At 48.5% G+C, this 9,443-nt stretch overlaps 2 non-coding genes across 2 annotated transcripts; both read left to right on the top strand.

The window, feature by feature from the left end:
* The first annotated feature begins 475 nt into the window (after window positions 1-475).
* On the top strand, window positions 476-549 carry TRNAT-AGU (transfer RNA threonine (anticodon AGU)). Its single transcript has one exon. It is a non-coding gene; the product is annotated as a tRNA-Thr (tRNA).
* A 456-nt stretch (window positions 550-1,005) lies between these two features.
* Window positions 1,006-1,087, top strand: TRNAS-CGA (transfer RNA serine (anticodon CGA)). The gene has a single exon. It is a non-coding gene; the product is annotated as a tRNA-Ser (tRNA).
* The last annotated feature ends 8,356 nt before the right edge of the window (window positions 1,088-9,443 follow it).

Below are 9,443 nucleotides of genomic sequence, written 5' to 3'. Positions count from 1 at the left end.
AAGCGATTCTCCTGCCTCAGCCTCCCGAGTAGCTGGGATTATAGTGTCCACCACCATCCCCGGCTAATTTTGTATTTTTAGTACAAATTAGAGATGGGGTTTCACCATTGTTCAGTCTGGTCGCAAACTCCTGACTTCAGGTGATCTGCCTGCCTCGACCTCGCAAAGTGCTGGGGTTACAGGCGTGAGCCACCGTGCCTGGCCTTCCTTGGCTTCTTGGTCACCACACAGAGAGGTCAGTCTAGGTAGCTAAGGACACATGGAGTCATGTGCTCACTCATGGTTGAATTGGCCCCAAAGGTTTGGAAGAATGCAGGAGCAAAGCATTAACTCTCTGGCCCAGAACCTGAAAAGGAAGAGGTAGCTTAGGAAGGGATGAGTCGATGAAGAACCACTGCAGACACTTATTTACTGATTATCACTTACTGTCACCCGCTCACAGTTGATTTATTTTGAGGCACATTTACTTTAACCCGGCGCTGTGGCTTAGCTGGTTAAAGCGCCTGTCTAGTAAACAGCAGATCCTGGGTTCGAATCCCAGCGGTGCCTGAGTTGGTGGGGAGTGATATATTATTGCTGCAAGTGCACTTCTCCACTTTCAAAGTGCGTTTCTGTGTGGTTTTAAGAAAGATTCTTCTTACAAGCCAATCCGTCTTTGGGCCTCCGTTCCCCTGCACTTTTAGTGTGTATTGGAAGCTACAGATTCTCACTTCGCTTTCATGAAGTAGCATGAAGTAGGCATCTCAGGGTCTGTCCTCAAGGGTATGGAAGACAGGGCTCGGATTTGGGACCGTTTTGTTTCCATCCTATGCTCGGGTAGGAGAGGGAGAATGGGAAAGCTGCCACTCCAGCGGGGCCGCTGACGGCTGCTGGAGAGAAGGCATGGTCTGCGCCACCGAGCCGAGGCGCACGAGCGCGGGCATCTCGAGGCAGCGTGGGTGGAGCCGGCTGGAGGCGGGCATGTTGATAGGCAGCTATAGTTGCGCAGGGCCAAACCCGCACGCGGCTGTGATGGCCGAGTGGTTAAGGCGTTGGACTCGAAATCCAATGGGGTCTCCCCGCGCAGGTTCGAATCCTGCTCACAGCGTCAGTGCTTTTGGTAATAGGTATCTCGGTCTCTGGAGAAGGAAAAAGCAGTTTGTTTTCTAGTTCTTTTTTTTTTTTTTTTTTTTTTTTTTGAGACGGAGTCTCGCTGTGTCACCCAGGCTGGAGTGCAGTGGCGCGATCTCGGCTCACTGCAAGCTCCGCCTCCCGGTTTTCGCCATTCTCCTGCCTCAGCCTCCGAGTAGCTGGGACTACAGGCGCCCGCCACCACGCCCGGCTAGTTTTTTGTATTTTTAGTAGAGACGGGGTTTCACCATGTTAGCCAGGATGGTCTCGATCTGCTGACTTCGTGATCCACCCGCCTCGGCCTCCCAAAGTACTGGGATTACAGGCTTGAGCCACCGCGCCCGGCCTGTTTTCTAGTTCTTTCCTTGGAGAATCTCCCGCGTTATTCTGAGAATCTCAGGGACTCGGCCGTCAGGGTCCAGCCCGCGAGCGCCCTCTTGCGAGTCTCATACTCCTGTCGACCTGCAAAAGCCTTTTTACTGCCGATTTCACTTCCTAACGCCACCACGCTCAGGTGGCTCCTTAGGGCTACTCAGCAATCGTTACTTCCCCCCAATTCATTCACTCTCCTACTCTCCTATGCGACTGCTTCATTCCTACCCTTACCTCAAACTGCGAATCCCTTCTTCATCGTTCCTCATCTTCTACTTCCTGATTCACTGAGAAAATAAAGCCTTCCGGAGTTTCCCATCAACATTCACATCGCACCTACCTACCTACCTACCTACCTACCTACCTAGTTGAGTCTGTGACCACATACTCTTCTTTTCCCTCATTATTGTAGATGAATGCTTCCATCTAAAGCCAACCCCTACTTTTACTAGATTTCCCATCCCCCCGGCCCACTCAAGCAAGGACACTGCTTTTTTTCCTATACCATCAAATTTTCCCTCTCAGCAGGGGGCAGTGGCTCACGCATGTAATCTCAGCACTTTGGGAGGCTTGACGAGTGGATCACTTGAGGTCAGGAGTCCGAGCCCAGTGAAACCCCATCTCTACTAAAAATACAAAATTAGCAGGGCGTGGTGGCTGGCGCACGCCTGTATTCCTAGCTACTCGGGAGACTGAGGCAGGAGAAGCACTTGAATCCGGGAGGCGAAGGTTGCAGTGAGCCGAGATCGCGCCATTGCCCTCCAGCCTGGGTAACAATAGCAAAACTCCATCTCAAAAAAAAAAAAAAAAAAAAAATCCCTCTCTACTTGATTTTTCTCATCAGCCTACAAACACGAATTTCTCCCCGTTTAGAAGCAAGCCAACAAAAGCTATCTTGACCCCACACGCCCGTCCAGCTACCACTCAATTTCTCTACTCCCTTCTACAGCAAACAGAGCAAGTTATCCAATTCCATCTTCCCACTCTCCTTTGGACGCTTTCTAATCATGTGTCCCCCGCCCCCATCAAAGTTGCCGTTGTTAAGGTTGCCGAATGACCATCACATTGCTAAATCTAGAGACCATTACTTAGCTGCAGTTGATACCGATGCTTACTCTTCCATTAGAAACACTCTTCGCTTGCCTTCTAGGACGCTACGCCCTTCTGATATTCCTTCTACTTCATCAGCAGCTTATTCTCAGACTGCTCTGCTGGTTCCTCACCTTCTGGATCTCCGAATGTTGGACTGTTCCCAAGGCTCAATTTTCCAGCCTCTTCTCTATCTGTACCCACTACCTTGGTCATTTCCAGTTTCGTGGCTTTACATATCAGATTCATACATCCCAGATTTTCATCTCCAGCTCCAGAACTCTTCCCTGAATTACAGATGCTTATATATTATTGCCCACATACCATCTACACTTGGAAACCTAATACAGATCACAAACTTAAAATGGGCAAACCAAGGCCTGGCACGGTGTCTTGTGCCTGTAATCCCAGCACTTTGGGAGGCCAAGGCGGGCGGATCACCTGAGGTCGGAAGTTCCAGACTAGCCTGACCAACAGGGAGAAACCCGTCTCTATTAAAAATAGAAACGTAGCCGGTCGTGGTGGCAAACACCTGTAATCCCAGCTACTGGGGAGGCTGAGGCAGGAGAATCACTTGAACCTGGCAGAGGTTGTGGTGAGCCGAGATCGGGCCATTGCGCTCCAGCCTGGGCAAAAAGGGTGAAACTCCGTCTCAAAAAAACCCCAAAACAAACCAAAACAAAAAAAACACCCCAAAAACAAACAAAAAAAACCCCCAAAAAACAAAAGTGCAAATCAAACTCCTAGGCTTCTTCTCCAAACCTTCTTCACCTGTGGCCCTTTCATCTCAGTAAATGGAAATTCCATTCCTTCAGTTGTTTAGACTAAAAACCTTAGTATTATCCCTGATTGTTCTCTTTCTCTCCCACTCTACATCGAATGAGCAATTTCTATTTAAAATATGTTAGGGCCAGGTGTGATGGCTCACGCCTGTAATCCCAGCACTTTGGATGGCCAAGGCAGGAGGATTCCTTGAGTCCAGGAGTTCAGGACCAGCCTGAGCAACATAACAAGACCCCAGTCTCTGTGGGGGGGGGAAAAAATTAGCTGAGCATGCTTGTTGTCCTAGCTACTTGGGAGGCTGAGGAGGGAGGATCACTTGAGCCCAGAAGGCTGAGGTTGCAGTGAGCAGTGATTACACCACTGAACTCTAGCCTGGGTGATAGAATGAGACCCTGTCTTAAACAAAAAAGAAAAAAAGTCTAACATTTGACTATTTGCCATGACCTTCACCATTTCACCATGGTCCAAGCCACCCTCATCTCTCACCTAGATTATTGCAATACCCCCCTAAGTTATTTCCTGGCTAGTTCCATGACAGTCTACTTTTTTTTGAGGCAGGGTCTTGCTCTGCCTCCCAGACTGGACTGCAGTGGCATGATCTGGGCTCACTGCAGCCTCCTGAGTTCAAGCGATTCTCGTGCCTCAGCCTCCCAAGTAGCTGGGACTATAGGCGTGCACCACCATGCCCAGCTAAAATTTGTATTTTTAGTAGAGATGGGGTTTCACCATGTTGCCCAGGCTGGTCTCGAACTCCTGACCTCAAGTGATCTGCCCCCACTCAGCCTCCCAAAGTGCTGTGATTACAGGCGTGAACCACCACTCCTGGCCTCTACTTTTATTTTTTTATTTATTTTTTTTTTTTTTTGAGAGAGGGAGTCTTGCTCTGTGGCCCAGGCTAGAGTGCAGTGGCTGCGATCTTGGCTCGCTGCAACTTCCGCCTCCCAGGTTCAAGCAATTCTCCTGCCTCAGCCTCCCAAGTAGCTGGGACTACAGGCATGCACCACCACACCTGGCTAATTTTCGTGTTTTTAGTAGAGACGGGGTTTCACCATGTTGGCCAGGATGGTCTCGATCTCTTGACCTCATGATCCTCCCACCTCAGCCTCCCAAACTGCTGGGATTACAGGTGTGAGCCACCGCGCCCAACTGGCCTCTACTCTTAATACACTGGGTAGATTGATCCTTTTAAAACATAAATCAAGGACCCGGCGCAGTGGCTCACACCTGTAATCCCAGCACCAGGGAGGCCAAGACGGGTGGATGACGAGGTCAGGAGTTCAAGACCAGCCTGGTCAACAGGGTGAAACCCTGTCTCTACTAAAAATACAAAAATTAGCCGGGCATGGTGGCAGGCGCCTATAGTCCCAGCTACTCGGGAGGCTGAGGTAGAAGAATCGTTTGAACCTGGGAGGCGGAGGTTGCAGAGAGCTGAGATCGGGCCACTGCACTCCAGCCTGAGCAACAGAGTGAGACTCCCTCTCAAAAACAAACAAACAAACAAACAAAAAAATAAATCAGATTCTGTCATTTCTCTTTGAAGTCTTCTAATGGAGGTATCAATATGAATTCATGGTTTTTATGTGTACAGATATAGAAATAAATATATACACATACACAACATATACACACACATATTTCCTAGCTCTGTCCACTGAGTGAGCCTAGAAACAATGATATCCCACACTAAAAGCCCCAGATCTTGGTTACTAAATGCCATTCTTTGCTAAAATGAACCAGGACTCCTTAGAGAAGAGGTTGATTCCGGCCGGGCGCGGTGGCTCACGCCTGCAATCCCAGCACTCTGGGAGGCTGCGGCGGGCGGATCACGAGGTCAGGAGATCGAGACCATCCTGGCTAACACGGTAAAACCCCGTCTCTATTAAAAATACCACAAAGAAAAAAAAAAATTAGTCAGGCGTGGTGGCGGGCGCCTGTAGTCCCAGGTACTTGGGAGGCTGAGGCAGGAGAATGGTGTGAACCCTGGAGGCGGAGCTCACAGTGAGACAAGATCCTGCTGTAGCAGGACGAGCCGCAGACAAAACAACTCAGACACCGGATTAAAGAAGGAAGAGGTTTTTTATTCGGCCGGGAGCATCGGCAGACTCGCGTCTTAAGAGCCGAGCTCCCCGAGAAAGAAATACTTGGCCTTTTTAAAGGCTTACAACTTTAAGGGGTCCACGTGAAAGGGTCGTGATAAATCGAGCAAGTGTGGGAAACGTGACTGGGGGCTACGTGCATCAGCTAACAAAAAGTTTTACAATGCTTTTTTTCATACAGTGTCTGGAATTTACAGATAACACAAGTAGTTTAGGCCAGGCATTGATGTTATTATTATTACTTTGTTTAACTCCTAGGACTGGGTGGTGGTGCCAAGGTTGTCTGGCTATTTATCTTACTTTTGTTTCTCTCTCTCTTTTCTCCTGTCTTTGAACTAGGCAAGGTGGGGGGAGGAGGGCAGCAGGAGTAGTAGTGCTCTCCTTCCTTAGTGCCACTGCACTCCAGCCTGGGCAACAGGGAGAGAGACTCCCTCTATAAAAAAAAAAAAAAAAAAAAAAAGAAGAGGTTGATTCCAGGACTGGGGACATTTTGGAACATTTTGTTGCACCGGAATGTAAAGAAATGCTAAAGAATATTTGGTATGTATCAAAAAAGACACAGCAGCTAGGGTCTGCAGCCAAAGGGGTGCCCATTGGCTAAATCTGGGACAATTTGAGCATTAAAATAAAGATTGTGATGGATTATAATAATTGAATAAAATAAAAACCCAAAATCAATACTGGTATAAATAAATAAAGCGCAGTGGCTCCTGCCTGTGCAAATCCCACAGTTTTGGAGGATTCGTTGAGCCCAGGAGTTCTACACCAGCCTGGGCAACATAGTGAGATCCCCATCTCTACAAAAAATAAAAAAAACTAGCCAGGCCTTGCGGTGTACACCTGCAGTCCTAGCTACTTGGGAGGCTGAGGAGGATCACTTGAGCCCAACAGTTCAAGGCTGCAGTGAGCTATAATGGCAGCACTGCACTCCAGCCTAGGCAACAGAGCGAGTCCCTGTCTCAATCAATCAATCAGTCAATCAATCAATCAATATTCTTTGTACTATTCTTGACAAATTTCTGAAAGTCTGAAAATGCCAGACATATTGTCACCTCAGGGCTTTTGTGCTAGCAGTTCCCTCTGCCTGAAACATTCTTCCCCAGTTATCCCATAACCTGCCCAGTCATCACTTAAATTTTGTCTTCTCAGTGAATCCTTTGCTGATCATCCCTGATGACATCTAAAATTACAATTCTCACTCTCCACTCCCCTTCTCTGCTTGCTTTTTTCTTTTCTTTTTTTTTTTTTTTTTTTTGAGACGGAGTCTCGCTCTGTCGCCGGGGCTGGAGCGCAGTGGCCGGATCTCAGCTCACTGCAAGCTCCGCCTCCCGGGTTTACGCCATTCTCCTGCCTCAGCCTCCTGTGTAGCTGGGACTACAGGCGCCCGCCACCTCGCCCGGCTAGTTTTTTGTATTTTTTTAGTAGAGACGGGGTTTCACCGTGTTCGCCAGGATGGTCTCGATCTCCTGACCTCGTGATCCGCCCGTCTCGGCCTCCCAAAGTGCTGGGATTACAGGCTTGAGCCACCGCGCCCGGCCTCTTTTCTTTTTCTTTCTTTCTTTTATTTTTTTTTGGAGACGGAGTCTCTCTCTGTCGCCCAGGCTGGAGTACAGTGGCGCAATCTTGGCTCACTGCAAGTTCTGCCTCCCGGGTTCACTCCGTTCTCCTGCCTCAGCCTCCCGAGTAACTGGGACTACAGGTGCCCACCACCGCGCCTGGTTAATTTTTTGTACTTTTTTTAGTAGAGATGGGGTTTCACCGTGGTCTCAAGCTCCTGACCTCGTGATCCGCCCGCCTCAGCCTCCCAAAGTGCTGGGATTACAGGCGTGAGCCACCGCGCCTGGCCTTTTTTTTTTGTTTTTTGAGAAGAAGTCTAGCTCTGTCGCCCAGGCTGGAGTGCAGTGGTGGGATCTTGGCTCCCAGTAACCTTCACCTTCCGGGTTCCAGTTATTCTCCTGCTTCAGCCTCCCGAGTAGCTGGGACTACAGGTGCCCGCCAACACGCCCGGTTACTTTTTGTATTTTTAGTAGAGATGGGGTTTCATGATGTTGGACAGGCTGGTCTCGAACTCCTGCCCTCAGGTGATCCGCCCGCCTTGGCCTTCCAAAGTGCTGGGATTACAGGCGTGAACCACCGCGCCGTGCCCATGTTTAATTTATTTCTATAGCACCATCTAACAAATGATGTGCTTTGTATAACGTACATTGACTGTTTCCCCTAGGAGAATGTATGACTTGTAAGGGCAGAGATCATTGCCTGTTTCTTTTGGGACTATATCCCCAGGGCCCAGGACAGATGGAGGCCCACAGTATGCACCCTGTAAATATGTGCTGAAGAATAAAGGAGGTTCAGGGATCCAGACCTTTTGTGTCTGCAGGGCTTTAAGTTCTTTAAGTGGTTTCACTGCCCTGTTTTCTCTGCCTGGGTCTGTGCTGCCCCTTCTCTTTTCTTTGATTTTGCCACCCAAGGCAAGGGGAGCAGGGCAAGACCTGAAGTTTGCCTTGTGGGCCTGGAGAGCATCTATCCTGGTCTTTCCTTGGCCCAGGGTCCTGGTCCTCCTACTGCCCAACCCCCAATGCCCCAGGACTCAACCCTCCAGGAACTCCCTCTACCCAGGGCCCAGGGGCTCCCGGGAAACCAGCCTTCCTTTTGAAGAACTGAAGAGGGAGGAGCTAAGTCTTGGAAACCAGGACTGGGGAGACTTCGCAATGGGGGAAGGGAGGCTGGGACACTCTACCGGCTATGTGTATATATGTATATATGTGTATATATATGTGTACTGTATATATATGTGTACTGTATATGTGTACTATATACACATGTATGTGTATATATGTATATGTGTATATATGTGTGTACCATATACACATGTATGTATACACATGTGTGTATACATATATACATATATGTATATATACACACATGTATGTATACACATATATACATATATATACACATGTATGTATACACATATATACATATATACACACACACACATATATATATGATTATAATGGTGATTGCCGGACGCAATGGCTCACGCCTGTAATCCCAGCACTTTGGGAGGCCGAAGTGGTCAGATCACCTGATGTCCGGAGTTCCATACCAGCCCGGCCAACATAGTGAAATTCCGTCTCTACTAAAAATACAAAGATTAGCTGGGAGTGGTGGCTAACACCTGTAATCCCAGCTACTCAAGAGGCTGAGGCAGGAGAATCGCTTGAACCCGGGAGGCAGAGGTTGCACTGAGCCGAGATCCCAGCATTGCACTCCATCCTGGGCAACAAGAGCGAGATTATAATGGGGCTAAAAAAATTCCTTATCGCCGGGCGCGGTGTCTCACGCCTGTAATTCCAGCACTTTGGGAGGCCGAGGCTGGCGGATCACGAGGTCAGGAGATTGAGACCAGCCTGACCAACATGGTGAAACCCCATCTCTACTAAAAATACAAAAATTAGCCGGGTGTGGTGGCACCGGCCTGTAATCCCAGCTACTTGGGAGCCTTAGGCAAGATAATCGCTTGAACCCGGGAGGCAGAGGTAGCAGTGAGCCGGACCGCCGCACTGCACTCCAGCCTGGACAACGCAGTGAGACCCCGACTCAAAAAACAAAAAAAAAAAAAAAGAAAGAAAAATTCGTATCACCTAAAGATCGCATAGCTATCATAACATTGTAGTGCCATGCGTTACCTTTGAGGTACACAAATACTTACCATTGTGTACAGTTGCCTGCAGTATTCAGTACAGTACCATGCTGTAGCTGTACGCGTAGCTTAGGAGCACAATAAGCTACACAGTGTAGCCTAGGTGTGTAGAAGGCTCTACCATGTAGGTTTGCATCACTACACTCTGTGATATTTGAATAATGAAATTGCCTAGCAACGCATTTCTTTGAATATATCCACACGTTAAGCAATGCATGACTGTACCTAAGACAAAGATCTGGGAGTTAACCCCTTCATGTTTTCTCTTCTCACCACCACCTCAAGGCATT

This window comes from Macaca nemestrina, chromosome 17 (genome assembly GCF_043159975.1).
Source record: "Macaca nemestrina isolate mMacNem1 chromosome 17, mMacNem.hap1, whole genome shotgun sequence".
NCBI classification, from domain to species: Eukaryota; Metazoa; Chordata; class Mammalia; order Primates; family Cercopithecidae; genus Macaca; species Macaca nemestrina.
This window is presented reverse-complemented; position numbering and strand designations above follow the sequence as displayed.